This window comes from Phalacrocorax carbo, chromosome 5 (assembly GCF_963921805.1).
Source record: "Phalacrocorax carbo chromosome 5, bPhaCar2.1, whole genome shotgun sequence".
Classification (NCBI taxonomy): domain Eukaryota; kingdom Metazoa; phylum Chordata; class Aves; order Suliformes; family Phalacrocoracidae; genus Phalacrocorax; species Phalacrocorax carbo.
The window spans coordinates 3,956,536-3,979,743 of NC_087517.1; the positions used below are offsets into that span (position 1 = coordinate 3,956,536).

At 39.3% G+C, this 23,208-nt stretch overlaps 1 long non-coding RNA gene across 1 annotated transcript in view; it reads left to right on the forward strand.

Moving 5' to 3' along the window:
• The first annotated feature begins 18,284 nt into the window (after nt 1–18,284).
• Nucleotides 18,285–23,208, forward strand: part of LOC135313667 (uncharacterized) — a 46,378-nt gene continuing 41,454 nt past the window's right edge. Inside the window, exons 1-2 of the long non-coding RNA XR_010373211.1 lie at nt 18,285–18,750; nt 20,489–20,572. This is a non-coding gene — a long non-coding RNA (uncharacterized LOC135313667). The remainder of the gene's footprint in view (nt 18,751–20,488; nt 20,573–23,208) is intronic.

Here is a 23,208-nt window from a genome sequence, read left to right on the forward strand (position 1 = left end):
AATGATTGGAACTTTAATTACTTTGATCCGTCATGCCTTGTAGCTATATGTCAGCTAAGCCAACAAAACTGACACAGAACAAAGGCCATGACTGTTTCAACATCTTAACTCATTTCTTATGGTTGATTAATAAGTCTATTGAATGAAACATGTGATGAGAATTGAGAAAAACATCAAGTGTATGTTTATACACACACACATCCCATGTGTATGATTTTTCTTCAGTAGATGTATCGGTTCAGTCTATGGAGCGGTAAGCAGCGGCATACCCAGCGTACAGCTCTTACCATAAGTATTGTGCCTGGGAAGGACAGCCTATGAACGATGTACAGGCACAGTTTGTTGGGACATTGTCCTTCTCCAGGTTATGTCTGTGTTTACATGAACCCACATGAAGTAGCTTCCAGAATAGCTCTGATTCCTTGGTCTCTAATTAGTTATGGGTCAGCCTGAATTCCTGCTAGACTAAATGTCCTTGACCACCCAGCAGTTTCTTTGATAACAAGGGAAGGTCCCAAAGATATGGTAAAGCATCTACTGTAATATAAAGCATGTACTGTAATATAAAGCACACTTCTCCAGAGGGATCTTGCTTCCTAGTCTACTGCCTTCTTTCCTTTCCAAACCTCAACCTTTCTCTGGGTCCCTAACAGCATTTCAGTCATCTAGCTCAGAAGTCCAATGGGACAGCTCACACCTACGATTCGTAGACAAGTGATCTCTTTCATTCTGGAAGGATGCTGCTGATTTGCCAGAATGAGGCAGCTACAAACTTCTGACCCAAACGTGGATAGAAAGCTTTCACTCTAATTTCATCTTCACGCAACCTATTCAGTTTGGTGCTGATTTTGGAGGTACTTCTCTGGCTATACTAATATGCTTGATATTAATAAACAAGGTTTCCAAAAATATGATCTAAATGACACAGTTGCGATGAGACAGAATTTGGCCCATGTAGCAAAACAAACCCAATGGCATAAACCAGTGGTAACTGACAGATCGTTTGTGTGTCAGATGCAAAATCAAAATACTTCCATTTTAAAAACTGTGTTTTACAGCAATTGCAGCGGGAACCTTATGAAGTGAGGAAGTGTGTGTGCTGGAGCTGCATGGCCATGACATTGCCTTCCGCAACTCGTTAAATCCCGTGACATGCCAGTGAGACGCCAAACGAGGATCTGCCATGCCAGGGTGAGCGGCGAGGCTTGATCCCTCCACCTGTGTGATCCATCCTGCCAGCAATCTCGGACTTTTAGTCCCCTACACAAATGCTTTGCAGCAAGTAACTACCCAGTCCTCACATTCAAAGTGTACATTGAATTACAGAATCAGCGTTCAAGTTTACATGGTTCCTTCTGTCTGCAGTTGCTTGTATTTGGAGCTAATTTTTAAAGGAAGTCCTTCAAGATGCAGTTGAAATAGTCTGCCCTGGATTTCTCACAACTCATTTGATGCTATTTTCCAGTCAGCACATCTAGTTCAAGACCCCTCTCTTCCATCATTTGAAGCTCTGGAACATTAAACACTGTCTTGTGTTGTAGTTTGAATATGAGATTACTTAAATAGCAGAGAATATCTCGGCAACATATCTGCTCTACAAAGGGAGCACACGTTTGGATGCTGCCTGAAATGCTAATATTTTACAGAAAATTATATAGAGCAGTTGATTAACTAGCTATTTTTTCCTTTGTGCAATATTTTACAAAATTTGATTCTAAACTCTAGTTCAGCAACTAAACCAGTGATTTTATTTGAAGAGAAGCACTAAAGAGCTGCCTTTTAAAACATTTAACTCTGATTTTGCATTTTAAAAGTATGCTAATATTATGAAGGATCAAATTGCTAGAATATTTTTATGAAATCAGATTTTTTTCTTAAAGTTTACAGAGTAAAATTGAGTATAAATAGAAGGCAGTCAATTAATCCTTTTGAGCTAATTTATAGATTTGAGTAAATTCTGTGTCTCATGAAAGTTAATAGGAATCCTTTTGCTTTGATTTAAATGTTGTCCAGACACAATCTCCTGAATTTGGCACACCTTTACTATATATCTTAGTGCAAAACTTGTCTTATGGGGCTATACAATTGCTTTCAAGATTTTTTTTTACAATGGTGTGCAATTTTTAAGTACCGTATTACAAAATGCCGTGTATGTGCATGTCTTTCAAACCAGTTTGATATTTGAACGCGTTATTATTGTTATGGCAGCCTATTATTACTCAGGCAAATTGGCAGTTAATTTGGTGTAAAATATAGGAAGTAAAATACCCATGAGCCCTTTACACGGGCTTCCTACCCAGCGAGTAATAGTGTAGCAACCTGGAAGAAGGTAGGTATTTTGCATTTAAATCGACTCTAGTAAGAACATATGTAATAAGGATACTTTTGTTACACACAAGCATAGTTGGAATTTGTCTATATTAAAAGTGGTCTTTGTGACCTACTCTGGTTTTCATTTTCTGTCATTTTAGAAATGACATCATACATCGCTAATATCTTTGCTAATATAATTGCTAATACATTACGAACATCACACACTGCTAATAACTGTTGTCAGCTGGACATTTTTATCCTGAAAAAGAACTAAATGTGTAAATAGGAATGATATATCCAAATGGTACAATGTGGAGGTGAAGCAAGGAGGCCTGGGAATGGCACACTGTGGGAAAGATCAAGGAAATGTCACATATATTCCCATTTGTGACACTGGCCTGCTGCCTGCCCTTGAGCAAGTTACATTGTGAGTCTGTATCTTGGTACGATCACACGGTGCAATACTTAACTTCCTTGGAGAAGTGTTTTAAGATTGACAAATGAAAACCTACTATATAATACACTATCAAATATAATTATTATCGAGTTACCAGTTACCATTATTGAGTTATTAACTTGGCAAAAAATGCGTCTAGAACAAAAAAGGCAGCAAGATGAAAGCAAATACTGATAACGTTTCTGTTCTTCCCTCAGTGTAGACATCGGATGGCAAAGGCACAAATCCTTTATGTGTTGTCTGAGCCCAGCAGGGAAACAGAAATGCTTTCCAAAAAGAGAGAAAATAAATAAAAATGCAGGCAAAAAAGGAACTAATCCTTGATATTTATGTAAGAACTCCTGAACCCCCTTTAGATAGGTATGTTCTTTCTTGGGCAAATGACTTAATTTAAATTAATGTTATATGATCTATAAAAATATTTTTTCAGGTCTCTTGGCTTTTCCAAATGAAAATTGAACTTTCTAAGGCCCTTCTCCATAATAAAATATAACTATTTTTAGTTTTATGAATGTCTACTAAAGAATGTTTTACCCACCTGTAAGAAAGTTTGTTACTCAAACCTTGAAGAAAACACTGCAAAATGTTGTGTATGGCACCACTATGCCACAATATATATATGTACAATATCAACATTGCTAAGAACTATTTAGTGACTTTGAAGACAGGAAAGCTAGAAAATGCAAAGAGCAGAAAGAACTTGAAAGAAAAAATCTGCTGTAAATCCTTAGTGCTATAAAATATACCTTTATCAGTAACTATAACGGTGTAACAGTGATATGCTTTAATTTTTGATGGTGTAATAATGACTATAAGAAATTTGATATCTTTAGATTGAGAGCACCTAAACCTGTTTCTTTTGAAAATGATGTAAAGATGTCTTGAAAGACAGAAGTGGTTTGATAAATGGTGCTATAAGTTATGCTGCGGGTTGGGTTTTTTCATTCTAAAGTCTTCTTTGCGGCTTCAGTCTGTGCTACTCCCCAACCTTGTAGTAGTAAGTGAGGAATGATTCACATATGTTGAGTGTTTTTATTAAGAATTTGTTTTGATTATGGTTGAAACTGATTCCTCAAGCCAACTGTCTGTATAAATTAAAAACATTAACTGTAGGGATAGAATTGATTAGTGAACATTCCCGTCTGGTAGCATAAGTAAAGACATCAAGGGAGGTGGAAAAGACAGACATGAATCGGCAACCACAGAAGACAGGGCAAAAGAGACTGGAGAGGTCACCTAATGCATCCCTGCCTCAAGGTAAGATCAACAATACCTATGTCAGCCTTGACAGATGTTTGTTTAATTCTTTTTAAATGCCTGCAGTAATAGAGATTTCCTAACTTCCTTCGTGTATTATTTCAGTTGGTAACTATCCTGGCAATCCAGAAGTTTTCCTCAACTCCTTACCTAATGTTTTGGGTTTTGGTTTTGTGGTTTTCTTTTGTTGTTTGTTTGTTGTTTTTTTTTTTTAATCTACAATCTAGTTTCCTCTTCATCTGTTAGTAAGTATCGAGGACTTACTCCACTAACATCACAGATACCTTTCACCTTTTTTGAAGACTGCTACAATATATTTCTTGGTGAAACAGCTCCCTTCCTTGTCAGCCTGTCTCATTTCTTTTGCACTCAGAGTGAAAACAGAGTCTCTAAAAAGCAAGATTTCTTCTTCCTTATAGAGATACAGAAATTTCAGGTTCACACCTCTTCTTATTCAGAATCTGACTGAAGCCCCAAGTGACCTTGACAACTTGCCAAAGCACGTTCTCACCTTTACCTTAAGAGATTACCCCTGATTGGGTACTGGTATGGTAAATATTGATTAATCCTGAAAATTTGAGAGCTAAACCATTTTGGGAGTCCAATTTTGGGAACTGTACAATAGCATCAAAGGAGCCATCTCCTAGCTTTCCTCCCTCAGTGGTGTCTTGTCTAGCCAGTGCATGCTTGTGGGCTATTTCTGAGCATGTGCAAATTCCTAAGAGACTTCAGTTATGGTACTTTTGCTGTCCTTTTAAGACCTGTAAATACGGGTTTCCTTTGCTGCCCTTTTCACTGACGGCTTGACTGGTTGAAAACCAGTTGTTCCACAGGAAAGCTGGTTTCAGTGGGAGTCAGGAACTGGGCTACAGCTCATAGATGGATGGATAGATAGATAATGTTTTATATAGATATATAAAATTATGTATGAGGTTTAGCTTAAGATACTTATCATGAATTTTTCATACTGAACTGCAGAAAATTGCAGCCAAAGATGACAGAGTGGAACATTACACTTGACTTAACTAACTCAGTTGCTAGAAACTTAGGTTCAGCTTCAGTAAGCTGTAGATTACAAGTTGCACTGATATTAGTCTATGTTCATTAGTCTAAGCTGAATGCCAGTGTTTATTGGCACAGCTATTTTTCTAACATTTAAACAAATAACTCTCAATATCTTCAGGCATTTCAGTGAGGTACAGTGGATCATTGTGGGAATGGATTACCCAGGTAATATGCTTTTCTGGTTAATATATGTGAAATTCTAGCCAAAAAAAAATCCATACTAAATGATTTACAATAAAAGCAGGGACAAAGTAAGTTACTTTCCCTTTGCTATCCTCTTCTGTCTTTGTAAATCTGAAATACGTTAACCTGATACAACTCGGCTTCTATTGAAACACCTGGAACTTCTGAAGCCTTGATTTGAGCTGCCATTAATGAAACAAACATGTACACTGTGTAATGCAACGTGCATCACCACGCAGCAAGCCCAACCGCCGTGTTTCCTGTCGATCCGCTTGTGCTTCGTGCGCTCTGTTCCCTAAACTGACCTTATCGGTGTATTTTAGCACTGTTTAGCTTCCACGGTATTACTCAATAAAATGCCTGCTATTTAAAGAAACAAGAACCATCTTGTGATTCATCGTCACAAATGCTGGTAGTTCGTTTATTGCCTGCGTCTCTTGCAAGAAGTGAATTTGGCGCCCAAGATTGCCGTTTCAAACCATTCAGGCTAGAGGATTGCTGACGTGGGCTGGGAAGTTCCCACAAAAGTGTAGGGTGATATGTATAAAGACCACCTCTGGCCAGGACCCCCATCAAATGGGGTCAAACAGCTTTTGGGGTGCGGTTAGCTGGCCAGTGATAAATACCCAGTCCAACCCTCCCAGTCTGTAGCCCTTTTGTGGTAATAAAATCCCAGGTATGAGTCAATGCTGAACTTTGTCGTGATAGTAGAGGATCAGGAATTCATGACTAAGAATGCGTCTTGAAAATGTCAAAAAGCAGATGGAGAAAATCCTATACTCTTGGTCTATATTTTTCAGCTGTTCTTAATTTAAGCCTATCCCAACCTATGTATTTATTCCACTTCATATACTTGAATGGAGCATGGGGGTGGTGGGGGTGGTTACTTTTCCTGAGATGGTGATAGGACATTTGTAGTAGAAGAGGTCTTTTCAGGTCAGTATGTCCCAAGATTCCTAATTCCTTAGACTTCTAAAGGCCTTTGCTAATTTAGAATACCAAAAGCCTGAGCGAGTGTCATTTTTCCAGATGAAATTTTTGCAGGACAGATTTTCATCTTCTTGTTCAACAAATGTTACGCTCCCCATCCGTGCAAGCTTCCTAACTATCCTTCTTATATATAGTGCTCTGTCCCCTATGTGTTAATGATGATATAGCAACAGCAGGCAAGTTCTACATGGGAGTAATAGTGTGTGAAAAAGCCTGGAAGAGAGACCTGGAAAGTTCTGCTTCTTGGTGAATATTATTTAATGTAGGAAGAATGAGGTAATGAAGTGCTTTGAATGAAGTAATGAAGCCCTTCATCAGTCTGTCTGTCTGTCTACCTATCCATGCATCCATCCATTCATCCAGCTATTTATGTATTTATTTATTTGTACTTCACTCAGGGAAAATATACAGAAAGAGTATAGGTAGAAACCTGGGATTTGGAGAATTTGGAAAGATGGGTCTTGTTATCCGATTTCCTCTTCTTATATAGAAAGATGAAAGAACTTTTATTGAAAACTATGACGCTCTTATGAAGGGCTGTAAGGTTTAAAATCTACATTTTCCTTCCCACAATCATTGTTCCTTTATTTTTTACTGAAAAAAAGTTTGTGTAGGTTTATATATTGTCAGGCCAAGTCAAATCATGTCACTTTCCAGGCCTCACTCTATTTCCTCGTCAGTTCTACTTTAAAAGTTTAAATATTCAGCTGTACATATTATCCTGTGAAAGTATTAACCATTAAAAATGACTCTGGGACTATATGCTGCCAAAGGTGGACATAATCCTGCGACGGGTAGCATGGAGAGCATTCGGTAAGGTAAAACATTTCTACAAACACTACAAATGAACTATAGCAAGTTTCACAGGCAAATAAAAGTACTTTGAGATAATTTTACCCGAACTACTGCAATAGGTTACCAATTATCTTCAGTTTACAAGGCTACTTTATGAAGGGGAAAGTCCTATCTAATCTTGCGAAGGTCCCGGATACTCTGCAGTCCACTTTGACATATTTACTACCAAGAGATGCCAAACATTTCCAGAATAGAAACCTCTTACTTACAGGACACCAGCCTCCGTCACACTTCCTAAACAATCCATAAATAATTCTCATGCGAAAAGTTATGGGCAAAACCGACCCTGATGGAAATTTTGGCTGTAGGAATTCTGCGACAAGAAACCTTTGGTGGCTTTCAAACGAGACTATTTTATAAGGCTCATTTAATAAGAAAGATTGTGAAGGCTGTGCTCAGGGTGAGGACTGTGTGGGACAACCAGGAAGAGGGCAACTAGCAGTGATTCTCACCATTTTGACTCCCGAGGAACTCACTAACCGCTAGATGACCTCTGCATGCACTGGGATCACCAGAGCGGGAAGAAACCTCTGCTGCCCCATCCTCAGATGTTCTCCTGGGACACAATAGATCTTCTCATGGAGACAGGAGCAATTTTCAGGTCATTGAGTCAAATACAAACTTTTTTGCTCTGTTATCAGATATTAATTAAGGCATAAATAAGGCCCTTCTACCTTTTTTTTCTGGAAAGGCTGTTTTTATTGGGTCTTTAAAACTGTATTTACACAGCTACATTGCTGACCTGTAACTTAGCCCTAGACCTGGAGGACAATTGAATTGATTTTCAGCTAATTGCTTCTATTTAAATTTTAGTATTTCATTTCTAAAATGTCAAAATGTTTTGTCATTCTTAATTTTTTTTGTTATGCAGTGAATTTATACAAAAGGTAAATAGCTCTTCATTCTTAAAGGTTACTAAATTTTACCTTCAGGACCAATAGACCAAAAATACATTTTCAATTTCTTTGGAATTAGTCTCTTCCCATTTCCAACAAAAGCCTTGATAATTCAATAATTTCCCCCCCTGGAAAACACACACCTACACTTTCTTTTTCAAATGTCATGTTATTTTGGTACATAGCTTCTCTTCAATCGTTTTATTCACTAGTATATGATATACTCTTTAAGAAAAGAAAAAGAATCTAAATAGTTTTATTGGAAGAGTACTAATATATTTTATTTCTAACAAAAAAAAGTTTTTAATAACTGACGAAGGGTAAGTATCCAAAATACCTACTGATATGTACTGTGTATGTAGCAGGTCCAATGTATTGCTTTCCTCCTGTATAGGTTAGGCTACCTTTGGTGAATTCACATACCATGGGCTGCATGAATTCTTCTGAATTCAGAAAACTTTCATTTGAAGGTATGAGTCCCATTCCTTCATTTATTTTGTCTTTTTACCTGGTTTTCCTGAAGCAATCAGTTTAAAAATATCTTTGTAATTTTTTCCTCATGAAAAATATTGTCTTATTAGTATAGTACGTTTCTGATTTTTGCATTTTCAAAAATTTTTGAATGTTAATTTAAATTCTTAAAAAATAGGTGAAAAATTATATTTATTTGGTGACACCAGTCTTTCTGTTGCTGTTTTTATTTTCCCATTACCATCCTACGTATTTCCACTTAATTTTAGTCAAGCATATAACAGAACAGAGGGGAGAAGAAATATTTTTGGCTGAAGACATTGGAGTAAATCACAGCTCTTGTGAGAAAATGTCAGGAATATCTATGTAGAACAGACAGGACTTAGATTTTACGAGAAAGAGATAGAGAGAAAAGTGCAAGGACTCAATTTATCTACATCTGAATGATAAAGAACTGACTGAATCCTTCTGGTATTGAAATCTATGCTTTTAGAGAGAGTATTTTTAATTTTTTTAAGATAGTATTTTGGTCACTAAGCCATTTATAATTCATAAGATCAGAAGGAATCATTGCAGTGATACAGTTTGACATATACAGTACAGACTATAGGGCTCCCTAAATTAATTCCCACTTGAAAAAGAGTCTATCTTTCAGAAGCGTAACTTTAATTTGAACATGTGTTGATGGCGAACCCACAACTCTGGTAAGTTGTTACAAGATTTTCTTGCTCTGACTCTTCAAAAACACTTACAGTTTTGCCTTATTCACATAAGGCTATCTTGAACTAATGTCCAGTCCTTTTTGTCCTACCTTTCTTGGCTGCTGAAGCATCAATTATGAATATCCTATCACTTTTGAAAATACCTGTGGCCTGGCTGAGTCACACCTTAAATTTCTCTGATGAACTCATATGTTGTATGTCGAAGGCATTTCCCATTCCTTCGCTTCTCATGGCTCGTCCCATATTTTCCTACCAAGGTATTTAGTTTTATTTCTCTGGTTATATCTACACTACCGAAAATATTTTCAACCCTTTGTAACTTTTAGGAATTAGAAATTATACAACAAAAGAAAACTGTGCAGAGGGTGGTCAGGATGCTAGCGCTTTTATGAGCATGACATCCACTGCATCATGAGTGGTGTTTGCCATAGTAGCTTCCTAATGGTTCACATCTTAAAGTTTATGAAACGTTTTGAAGTTGAGAAGGTCGGTGTGGTAACTGGCGTAGCACACTCTTCAGGAACTGGGAAACAAAGATATGCTGCTTAGCCGTTCATCTCAGTCCTATATTGGCTTCTCTTATTGGCTTTTGGTGTGGGATAGAGGTGGGGTTTTTTCCTCCCTACGGTGGGAATGAGAATATATAGCACTCACTCAGTTTAGGTGCCTGGAGTACATTTATTTGTAGATCATGCCCATTCAAACCTTCCTTGCCGCTTGTATGAATGACTTTTTGAGGAAATGGTTCAGTTTTTCCTTATCAGCCCTGGGAAAGGACATCCTGTTTTTTCCCAAGGGCAGATAGTGAGGACTGTAAGACCTCCACCCTGTGTACAGTGCTCTGCCAAGAGGGGGCACCGAGTGTTTTCATGAGTGCAAAGAAAGTCTGTGAAAACTGAGGGAACAGAACAGCTGCGACGCTATCACCATCCCAGATACCTCACTAAGCTGGATAATTTGTCCATCACAAGATAAGTCCGACTTAGGGAGAGGATTAGTGTAGCTAATGCTATAGACACTACTCACTGAAACATCTTCTGAGTAATCACTCTATTGTTTTTTCCCTCTCTGCAGCAAGGTGCTGGAGATGTCCCGATGGTCTGTGCCACACCAGAGCCAAGACTAACTGGGCCTACCTTACAAAACACATGCACAAAAGCAAACACCCTCTCCCAAACATTTTCAATTTTATGTGAAAGAGAACACTGCAAATAATAGTGAGTACTGCATTGATTTCATACCTGTTTCGTTAATGATTTCCTTGGGAAAGGAGATTTATTTCACTGTGGCATCATACCTGAAAGCCTTTTGCCTGCTTGATTCATCTGTCTAGCCTACACATGGGTCAGTGCTGCAGCTGGAAAGCTCTCCTTCCTTCTCAGTGTTCAAGGAAGAGTCCTACTCTTTATGTCAGAGGCTTTTGCCTTGTTATACACAGGATAATTCTGGCACGTTATTCTCTTTATTTGGTTTCCAGCTATGTGTCCATCATTGTAGTAGCTCAAAAGCTCCTTTTTCACTCCACCAGGGAGAAAAATTGTAGATGTAAGAAAATAGATGTATATGGCTGTACATATGCTGCTGATGTTCAGCGCTTGTGCTTTTCAAAAACACCTTGAGTTAATAGTATTCTATACATAACGGCTCATTCTTATTCTGTATGAGTGAGTCTTTGTTCCCTGAATTTGCCATGGGCATTCTGGTGTTTCAACTTTATCTCTGACATATCACTAAGATCGTGTTCTTTTGCTGGCAGGTTTAGAAAAAAAAAATCATCAACCCACAAACCAAAAGCAGAAAAAGCCCTAACATATGTAACCCCCTCATCCGCTTTAACATAAGCATGTGAATTACATTTTCATTGCTCATCAAGAGTTGTGCCAGTTCCGGATCTGTAACACTCTAGTAGGTTAGATATTGCTTGTTCATTTAATTGTGCTATGTAAACTACCACATACTCTTACATTTCTAACGAGGGAAAAAAAAAAAAAAGCAAATATGTTGATTTTACACTGGTTCCTGGATGTTACCTAACATTCATAGTTTTCTCCTTCGATTTCTCTTGCATTCTTTTGGATCTCTTTGAAGTGAGTGGAATGGTTTTAATGTTGACCCAAACTGAATTGGTTACAGGAGATAAGAAAAACATTTTAATATAAATAGTGCATAGCCAGAGATGATAAAGACAATTTCAGGCATATAGAAAAGGCAGACAAGGAAACTGAAATCAAGCAATTTCTGCTTGGGTCTGGTAGATGACTGATTTCACACACTTTTCAGCACTGGAGTGTGGACGTTCATGAAAACTTGATCAAGAACAATATCCAAAAGACCATTTGCATATCTAAAATAGGGTGTACAAAGTTTTTAAAGGCCTGCATTCAAGATTGTGATCCAAAACTCCCTTTGTTCTGACGTACTTAAGCTTGAAAGTGTTGCTGAACTTCAGCGCTCCTTTGTGGGGGGGAAACAAGTTAGCTGTGAGAAGCTGACGACCTAGTTGCAGTCAGCTGTAGGGATGGGCATCATGTACCTCCTTCTGCTGCCAACAGGGTAAACATCACGTCAGTCCCAGGAGTATGCCTGTGCCTGTTACTTGTCCCACAGAATGGCTCCTAATTACCTGCACGGTAGAAAATCGTTACATAAATGAGACAGTCGGTGTATTGCTTACTGTCATGGAGGACTGCAGAAAATGGTACGGAGGTCTGAAACTGTATTTTAAAATTATAGTTGATACTTGTGTTAATGCTTTAAGAGGCTGCATTCAGCGATTACTGGTGATGTTGAGTAAGAGCAAGTAGAGCAGACTCCAGAAGATAAGGGATTTGAGTAAAACTAGTTCAAATTAAGTGCTCCGTTGTCTAAGGATGCAGCAGATAGGATCTATTCAACAAAATATTTGTTACTGAGTATAGGATGTATGGAATTGAAGTACTAGTGGGTTCAGATTAGATTTGAATAAGCTGCTGTTATGAGGACAAGTGTTTAAAGTAATATATAAACTGCCCAATGTCAGCTTACATAGTCTAAAGTTAGTTTTCAGGCTGACCCTATTTAATCGTTTCATTGGTGGCTTGGACAAGGACTGGGTGAGAGAGAGTTCAGATTTGTAACTGGTCGTGGTTTAACATTAACAACAAACCATGGCGGGTTATTTTCCTGGAAGTTTTCTAGCTGTTTCTAGATTTCTGATCTTAGAGAAGTCCATAAACCATGTGGATCCAAAGCCATAATTTATTTGGCTTTACACCGTGCTGGGCCATCCCCTGGCAGCAGGCAACCCTCAGTCCTGGGGACCCAAAGCATTCCAGCGTCCATTTCCCTCTGGAAAGTGGACTTCAACAGCTGATTTTCTGCATGGCTTCTCCAAGTCATCCTGGATGCAATCAAGGAAGGATGTATTTGGACAGGTCAACACGATTACACATTGGTTCTCGCATTTGCAGTTGTAGAAACGTCCCTACTGTTAGGAGGTCTTGTGGAAGCTCTTTGTTTTGGGGTGTCTCCTGCAGTTACTGCCTGCATACAGGGGACTGTGAAGGGGAGAACTTAACCACGGGAGTCCATAGTGTTCTTGCAGATTGGTTTCACTAGGGTTTAAAAGTTGTTCCTTTGCCATATAGCCAGCGCTAAGCAGGTTCTGTCCAAGGGTGGCCATTTATTCTCTAAAGCAGGAAATCTCCAACAACTATTTTTGGTTTGGCTGCTTTGCTCTGTCTCGGTATAAACAAGCGATAAAGTCATTTATGCATTTAAAGAGGAGCCACACATGGCTTTCCTTTTTCCTTTTTTCTACCATATAATTTCTTTCTCATTGGTCAAGAAAGGCACGGTTTGGGTCTAGAAGAATATTAAGTACGTGGGCAAGACTGCCACTGGTTTTAATAGTTTTGTTTCTCAAAATGAAGAATTTACATGAGGAAATGCATACATGTCAACATTAAAAATTTCCATCAGAGCTGTGTATATTCCATGTGGCAGTACATATTGGAGTTAGATGAAGCCTTGTCTGCCATCTCACAACTCCTGACAGCATTGCATATTTGTTTTTCATGGAATTTCTGAAAACTTGTGAAATCTGGTATTTGTGCATTTTTTGCCTCTGCTGCTAAGTCATTATTTTCTCATCTCTCAGAAAACGTATCATCCAATTTTAGAAGCAGACTTCATATCCATTGTTGGGAAGAGGGATAGACAGTTTTGATTGCATTTTGTGTTATAAACAGCAAACTCACTATAGAAATGGCTGGACTTATTGCACTGAAAAAAACCTCTACGCTGAGGGCACCGTTTGCATGAAAAGCCTTCTGTACGTAATGTGAAAGTTTCTACGATTGAGAAGTGCACAGTAGTAGTAGTTAGGGCTTTATTACTTAGTTCTAATTTGTATTGATGGCCTAAAAAAAGTAGCATGCTTTGCAGTTCTATGAAAGAAAAGATTATAAATGGAGATTAATTATAATTTTGCTAGCTCAGTACTTGTAAAACTAAAGCAATTTATATTCTTTCTCTTAATGATCTCCATTCCTGATTGCAGTAATGTAATCTAATTGTGATTATGATAGTATCTGAATCATGTGGGCCTCTATGTGATTGGAACTACTCTTTGCATTAAAAAGTAATTTTGGAGTAATGATGAAAAGTTACTGTGGAAAATTGGCAAGTAATATATTTTACTCTGTATCTTAACTTTCTGCTTTCATTTTTGATTATATCTTATAGCAAGAATAAGTATGATACTGTATCAAGGATTTATTACATCAAAGACTTATCAATGATAACTATGAGTATCAAGGATAAGCATGATATTATTGGAATAACACAGATAGGGTTGAGGCAAGAAATTGAGGTTTTGAGATACTAGTCTGGGGTTTGTGGAGAGAAAGGGTAGACAGAGGAGGAGCCATATCAGTATTCCTGGGAGATGAGTGTCTTCAGAGAGAAATGCTGCAAGTATTTTGGCTGACATAGCAATGTCGATTCTGATAAAAGTTAAGCACAATAAAGGTAGTTGGGTGGTTTTTCTGAATGATTCTTTGAACTTTTAGGACTTTGCTTACAGATGAGAGAGGCCTTCGAGAGTGCCAGGACTTTGATAAAGATGGCTTTTAATTACCTTGCTATTGACTGCAATAAGGTAAAACTAGGGAGGGGATACTCACATCTCCAAAGCTAACAGAGGATTGCACTGGTTTCTTGTGCGCTTTATTGAATTGTCTTTCAAAAACTATTTGAATTAATTCAAGGATTTGAGCCAAGGGTAATAAAAGGTGTTGAACTGGAGAGGTATGAAAGATCCAGTGATCTCGACATCGTTTGATTTAAAATATTTGTTGAGGAGTAAAAAGCAATGCAAACCTTATGGCAGGCTGACTTGGAGGGAATGCAAAGTGTGCTAAGGAATTTTTATCAGGATTTTATTATAATGTATGGTAAATCTACTGAAGAAAATTGGAATACATTTCAGAAACAGTTGGAGGACATTTGAAATTCATCCTGGTTTAAGTCTAAAGAAGGATAAAGGTAACAATGCCCAATGTGGCTAAGTAGGGTTGTATAGTAAAGAGTAAGATAAGCAATAAGCACAAGGTGTGGAAAAAAATACACAAAATCTGGTAAGGTGGAGCAGTTGAAAGGCAATATAAAATAAGCAGAAGCAAACTGAAAGGCTAATTAGAAAAGCAGAAAGGAAATACTGAACACTAACTGCAGAAAAAATATTTGAGAAGAGGATAATATCCTGTGAATGTATTCCAGAAAATTGAAAGGAAAAATAGATCTGCAAATCATGATAGTGTGGAAAGAGACATAACGGATTTGTTTAGCAGGTTTTATTTTTGCGTGTGAATACACAGAGGCAGATGGATGGATGGATGGGCAGATGGAGAGCTGTTGAACAAAGGAGGAGTATTTTGCTTTATATTGCAACATGTGCATCCTCACCTGAAGAACTGACAAACACGACAGATATCACAATATTAATTTCATAATCATTTAATGTGACCCGATTGGCAATATGGGATGCAAGAAATGAATCCGATTTTAAAGAGTCAATCAAACTTTAAGGGAAACCAGACCTATTGATGACATTCATTGCAGCCAATATTCACAAAACCCAACAGGGTAACCCATAACTCCGAAGGGAAAGCGGGAAAGCGTGAGCAGAAGGGTGTGTACAGCAAAAGTGGATCTATCTCAAGTGTCTGAGGTAACTTAGTTAATCTTGTAACTGATTGAGCCTTGTATTCTTTGCTCCTGGGACTATATTTGGGCCAAGGCTGTGCCACCACCGGTGCCTTTGCTAACCCTAAGTCATCAAAGGCAAAGCACCAAGAGGTCTGGCTCCAGACAGCATACAGTTTAAAAACAAAACAAAACAACAAAAAAAAAACCAACAAAAAAGAAAAGATATTACTTATCACAAGCTGCAAATCTTCATTGTCCTTTTTCTGCTTTCAGAGGTGGTTCCAGCACTCCCCTCATGAGTTAAAAAGAGCTTGGCTGTCTCATGACTTTTGTTTCATACTTGTAATTTCTCCTAGCTGCTGTTTGCCTAATGGTTTGCATAGCAAAGTTTGGGCTAACCTACAGCTTTAGCTTGGCTGGCAACAATAAATGCATACAAGAATTGTTTTCTTCAGAATGCCTATTACTTTTCAGAAGTGTTGGGTTGGTTTTTTTTAATAGCCAGTATTATTGTGAATTCCCCCATGATGCAGTGATTTTTGCTCCCCCTGCTGTCATTACAGCAGCAAATTAACCAATCCTTTTGCCCACCACGAATCTGTATTGATAATGTTGATGCACAGGATATTTTTGTTAAAAACAAACACTTACAGCAAAGGGAGGAGGGAGCCATACTGTATTTAAAAAAAGCCAACCCAGGGAATATTCCATATTTGAGTCACCAACAGCAGTATATGCTGAGTGAAAAGTCAACAAAAATTGATCAAGTGGGAAGATTATTTGCTCTTCTAAAAGACTACGCCAAACAAGAGAGAGTTACCCAAAAAATAAGTAAGGGTTTATGTTACTAACCCTCTTTGTGTCTGAGAACGCTTAAATGCATGTCTTGGAATAGTTCAGAATCACTGCACTGAAATTATGGCCTTAGACTGAGCCCCTTTCAGATGTGTTTCTGTAACAAGCTTTGCTTTGCTCTCCAGTGATCTAATCTGCTGACAGCTCTTTCCTTCAGAATTAATTTTATTTACCTGGTGGGGCTCTGAAATGCTCACAGAGACACCTGCGAGGCTGTGTGATGTTACCGCGGCGGCAAGGTGCACCCTCTGCTCCTGCCTGCCCGTGGGCAGTGCCAGGGCAGTCTCTGGGAACCAAATTTTTGGGAGTTGAAGCCTCACTCTGCAAAGGGGTTTTCATTTACTCCGATTAGCAGCCCTGCTTTTAGATGCCTTTTCCTGCAACCGCGTATGTCAGTGGCTATTAAAATAATGGAATATCTATGTAAAATATACTCCCCTCTCTTTTTTCATACCAACAGCTGAAAATCTTCCCTTTATTCTCTTTGCATCATAACTTTTCCTGCCCGTGTCTACCTGTCCGCTGATTTTTGAGGGTTTATGGGGCACTGCAGCGAATTATTTGCACAGTGCAGCAGAAGCCACGGGTGGAAATGCTACCTGGGTGCAGGGCCTCACCGGGGCACGCGGGGAACACTGTCCTCTTGTCCCAAGAGGAGGTGAGCAGTGGCCGTGTGGTGCTGTGCCCCATGCTGCAGAGCGTCACCGCTCACAAGGGGCATCCCAGTCAAACTGGCCGCCACTGTTTTACTTAACATCTCTGTTTCTTAACGAGAAATAAAAAAAAAAAAAAAAGAAAAAAAAAATCAAGCTAAAAGCTTTCCAAAAGGAGGCAGGCTGGCAGGAAGGTTTCTCCCGCGAAGGGCCAGTTTCTCGGCAACGCTGCCCTCCCGAGGCGTCAGGAGTTGGGGGCCCCTTGCCCCCGCGAAGGAAGTTCCTCGGGTGCCTGTTAGACATTGAGGGCTTTGTGAGGGGCTGCGGGGCCAGCCGGCTGTCAGCCCGCTCCCTTAAGGGAACTTGACAGATCTTAAAAAAAAAATCAATTTTAAGCTCACATGCCCCAGTGGGTGCCAAAGCCACTTCAGAGAGGCTGAGAGATGGCTGAGTCGACAGGATTTGACTTCCAGAGGTAGAAAGGTGACAAACTCCATCATGAGAAAGGGGCAGCTTAGGGCCTCCGAGGCCGAACCTGCTCCCAGGATCCGGGGCCCGGCGTTGTATTGAACCTATTTATCTCTTTCATGGGCCCAAGGTACCACGGGGAAAGAAAAGTTGTTCAAAAAAACGCTGGCAGAATTCAAGGGTGTAAATGATGAATTACTTTTCATCAGCTGAAAGGAAACATACTCCGGAACAATACTGAAAGGGAGCAGGAGCATCTGACCTCCTGCTTCAGAGCAGCCAATATCTTCATTCAAGAAGACAACCATGAAATTACACAGAAAATGGGATTGTCATGAACAGCCCCTTGAAATCTCAGTATACAGTCATTACTGCATGGGAAAAAGCCTTCATCCACACATCATAACTTGTAACAGACAAGGGGAGGGGGGGCGAACCCCACCCTGAAAACGGGCCTTGGAGTTACCAGTAGGAATGTAGAAAATATTTGTTGATTCAAACTTTTCCCCTCTAGTCTCCCAAATCATTGTAAACAGACATAATGATGTTCTAACGAACTCCATAGTAATACTGGCTATCTGGCCACAGACAGCTCGTTGGAGCTGTTTTGTAAATCAAACGAAAGGAAGAGAGAGGGAAAGCCAATCTATCGCTTTATTTATATTATCTGTCTTTGGTGAATGATTTATCATTTAAGGGCTTCAAGAAGAGAGTCCAGAAACTGCTGTCCAATTAGTGCTGCCCTCTTAAACCACATACTATAAATATTCGTAATTATCAAAAATCACAAAACAAGGTTCATCAGAGCTTCTTATTCAGGGTAACAACTTATTTTCTGGGTTTGCCTAGCAAAGTTTATCTTTATCCAAATTAGGCAGAGAATAGAAAGCAAACAGGAGGCTGTTAGTTTATTTGAGAATGAAACCAATCACAGAGAACAAGTCGTCAGGAATATGGGGTAAAAATAACACATTTAACTGTTTATTTCTTTGTTCTTGCAGATTTCTACATTGACTTTAATTAAGCTAGCCCTGGGCTAGTGGGCATGGAGAGGGTTTTTTTCCCCTTTTTAATTTTTTTAATTCCTCATTAGGCTGTTTTTTCCTTAGCTGTCATGACTTTAATGACTAGTCCCATTAATTAGGTCAATGGGCTTCTTTTATTTCAAGTTTCATATAGACTCATATCCCACTGAATCTTAAACACTGAACACCCGAAGTCTTTCTAGGTGTATTTCTTCATTTCTGCAGCTAAAGATGCATTTCTTTCTCTTTTCCCTTCTCTCCACAGCAGCTGACTTTTCATTGCAACGTACCTGGGAAAGCTCTGGGAAGCTGGCACCAGTCTGGGCCAGCCACATGCAACAATACCTCCCTGTAAGTGCTTGGCTGAGGTTGGCAACCTGTGGGTGGCAGTGAGGAGGAGGAGGAAGAGCAGCAAAGGCACTCTTTGTGCTCACATACCACCTTCCCTGACCTTTCTCTCTCTGGCTGGGTAAAGCTACTGGCAGGACCAGGGCAGGCAGGTATATGGCCAACCCATGTAGTTGGCCATGTGGGCAGCCAACCTGAAACGCGCAGAAGTCTAACTGGAGTACTGGTGGTGCACAAAAAGGCTGTGATCTGAGGAGTAGGACCTTAGAGGCATCTCCCGTGCTCCCCATTCCTGCAGAGCCTCCTGCCCAGGGGACCTGGACCAGCCCTTGGCAGGGCGTGGGGACTCAGACTAATGCAATGAGAAATGTGATAGGGAAGTTGCCTTGTGAGGGAGTAAAAAAACCGACTTACCTAGGAAAAAGAACAAAAAAAGTAAAATCTTGTCTTTGAGTAGGAAAAAAAACAAACCACAAAACAATGTAAATTAATGAGATTTATTTAATCAATGTCAGGAGTGAGAATGTGTTGCACGTGCCTTTCCCTGATGGTCAGTCTATAGCATAACTTTGCGTTCCAACATTGCACATAAGATGCTCCCACCTCCACTTCTGCTTGTCAGGCAGGAAACAGCAGCAAGACAGTGTTTTCTAAATGCTTCTGTAACCCCACAGTATGAATTACTGCATGCAGGTGGTTTCGAAAGTAGCTGTTTCTAGGTGTTATGGGTATTTACGGAGCTGCTGTACCCTGCTCTTCTGGCCAGCGGCCTGCATGGAGTACCTTCTCCTGAGACATAAGGTTGGTGCCACAGGGTTCTCTGCAGCAGAGCAGTGGTTCTTGCTTGTGAATACTTCACACCTAGAAGACAGAAGCGACATGAATGACTTCTCTGAATGTTTTCAGCCTACTTGAGTTGCCGCACCACGAGCATATTGGTCCGGCAAACACCATATGCTGGGAGTCGATTCTTTTCCTCTTCTCACAAGTCTTCTTCAGGTCCTTGAAATAAATGTGTTTCATGTGGTCTTTTAGTAAAAGTTAGCCCATTCTAGCACTGATTTGTACTGCACAAAATATTCAATGTCACTAATTTGTCAGGGAAAGATCTGGCAGAAAAGTGTGTGCAAACTGGGAAAAACTGTGGTCTTCATTGGTTGCCGCAGGTAGAAACACAGCAATTTTGGTGGCATATGCAGGAAATTAGGTGACTGGATACTATTTCAAGATTTAAATTCAGCTACCCCTTCAGATACAATTTAAACTGTGTTATTTTAAGTGCAAACTGGGCTAAAAATAATGAGAGTCTCAACTCATACCTCCTAAGTCTGTACTCGAGACATCTAAATTAGGAATGAATTCCTAATTCACCCCACCTAGAGGTGTCTGCATGTCTCTGCTGCCCCTGAAAGGAGCCCGTGGAGACTTTCCTCCCCAGCCCTGTGCCTCAAGCAAGAGGAGACGAATCTTACAGTCTAGCTGCAATCTGTAGAGTAATTAGGACCTTGACTGTGACAACCTTTAGCCTGTCAGGAGTTGTGGTTTAGCTCATAGTTAAAATGCCAGTGGCAACTATATTGCAGCTATTCTAAATATATTCATATTTTAACTAGATGAGGTGATATGTGGGTTTGCAGTGATTTGTTTAGATATACAGGGTAGAGTGAAAGGAGTCTTTAAACTGGGATTGAATCCATTTTATTGTCTGAAAGGTGATTTTGATTGCCTTTTCCTCCTTTAGAGTTGTATGATGATGAGACCAGCTTTTCCGCAGGGTTCCACAGGGAACCCCCGAAGTATAAGCAAAGAGCGGCAGCCGGGTATGGTGAGTACAAACCTGTCACGCTCTCTATTCCACAGCAAAGGATGGCTTTTTTTCAGATTTAACAGATTAGGAGGGTATAGCTAATCAAGCAATTTGACCACTGAGCAATCTTTAACGCTCCAACAAACTGACCTCAAACTACACAAAATCTGCGCAGCTGAAATTTAAAGTCTTATTATATACATAGCTTTTTTGTAACCTACATATGTTTCAGCATATTTTTAAGGAGTTGTCATTATCCTAATTATAATTAAGTCACTTGAAATAAATTCAGAGATAGTAAACAGTGTAAAAATATCTAAACAGGGATCCGCTCCATTGATTTTATGGCTAAGTCATCACCTTGTGTATAAATGATTCTCAGATACCACAATTGATTAACGATACCTTTAGTTCAGCAGTCAAAATGCTGCTATTAAAGCAGAAAACTGATTGAAAAAAAACTTCTAATGTGAATACCTCTGTTTTTAAGCAGAGCACCATGTACCATTGTACCATGTGGGCTGATCTGGAGGTAGATGGAACTTCTGGCATACAAGCATTATAGATGAGGGATTTTCTTCTCATTGGGAAATGCTCAGTTGTTCCTCTAGGGCAGGGAGTTTTCTATCAAGATCAGAATATCTAAAGTATTAGGCACCAGAGAGGCAATTAATGGGATTTTCAAAAGTGTCTGGGCACTGGATGCCAGTTGAGTTTCTAGGTGATTTTTAAAACAATGTCTAGAGCCCATCTGCATCCTTTGGCACCCAGATACCTTCAAAATGTCGGACTTAGAAGTCTGCCTTGATTCGTGATGGATACAGTCCGTAGCACAACTAATTGTGACTGACAGCACAAAAAGACAGGTGCAAGATTGAAGCACAGGTCTAAAGGCTTGATCCCATGTAGTTGATGGACATTTAGTATATTTTTAATGTTTCATGTTCGCTGGCTCCTTAATTAAATAAAAATATTTTAGATAGAGCAGCAGAAATCAACTTCTTTGACTGATATGAATCCTGTTTACTCTCCAACTCTGAACTCAGCAGGTTAAGTAATTGGGAGACAGAAAAGTTCCTATATTTCTATTTCCAGCTGGTGGTACACAAAAGGCAGGAAGTTATCTCATTAATGGGGCACCAGCTTTATGCAAATTATAGTAACAAAAAGGCTTCCCTTCATACTTTTCATAAATTACCTAATAAAGTAGGAATAAATGGCCATATTCAAGAGCCTTTGTTGTATTTTTAGCACAAGACTCTTTCTGTTACTGCAAATATGACTAAATGCGCCTTGTTCAAAAGGGGTGTTTATGAAATAAGGCCACTCAAAAGCTTTTATTCCTTAACAGCCTTCAGTTACTTTTATGGCACAAAATTAACATAATTAGTCACAGAGAATAGATGACATAAGCAGCGTGCCATGCACAAAAGGGGAAACCAGTATCTAAGGAAGGTATTTTGAGAGATCAAAAATTTTCAAAGTGCTCAATACTAGAAGGTCCTTTTTATTTGTGCACAGCCTTAAGATACTTTCTTACTCCGTGAAATTCACATAATGAGATGCAGCAGACAGATGACATTAGCGATGAGCCATTAGAAAGAGGTCAGTTTCCTCTGAAAGATAGTCACTGTTCCTGCTCGTCATTAATTTGCAGCTTCAAAGCAGTGAGCATATGATAGTCTGGCATGTTAAGCAAGTTGCAGTTATCTTTAAATAACCATTTTTTTCCAGTTATTAGAAGCTAAAGTTTTTAAACTTCTGACTGAAAGCAAAATTAAAGCACGCAGCAGTGTAAAAAGGCTATGGAGAGATTAGAAAAAGGAAATCAAATATGTTTTATAAATGAAGTTGGCTTTTCCCCAGGGAAAGGCTGCCTTAACTTTCAGTTCAAGAATTTGGGGTTGTGTATAGACCTCATAGACTTGCTTGCTTACTGGTAGAAGAGAGGAAAGTAACTATTTTTAGCTGCTATCTTCCTGTTGATTAACATGCCCTGATCTAAAAGGCAGCAATGTACAGCTATGTAAATAATATTGCAGCCCAGAAGCAAAGATATCAGAGATGCTTCAACAAGGTGAGAGAAGACGAAATGATCTGCTGTGCTTATGACTTGGTGTGAAGTTTGGTTATATCTCCAGTTTGGCAGTGAAACATAATTGGATATTAAAAGAAAGCTTGGGAGACTTGGATCATGTCCCTTCCATAAACGATTAGGGAGTACGCAGAAGCGCAGTGCAGTAGGCAGCAGGCAACTCCAGTGCGTAGCACTGAAATCTTGGTATAAAAAGACTTGTCACTTCTCCAAATAACATCACATGTCCAAGCTGGTACTAACAAACGCTCTTGTTTTATAATAAATATCCTTTCATTTCTACTCTTCACTTCATATTTAACGCTGAAGCTATGTCACGGATCAAGCCTCAGAAGGATCCTGGTTTAAGAAACCCAGTCTGATTGTTCATGCCCAGACTTAGTCATGCTGCCCGGGCAATGCAGAACAGAAGACAACATGGATAACGTATCCACGCTGTGCCAGGGTTACTGGAATTAACTCAGGTTTGAGGAAATAACTGAATAATAAGCTGCCCTATAAACATTATTAATAATTAGAGTCTTTCTGTTTAATTCGGTGGGGTTTTGGATCCTGCATC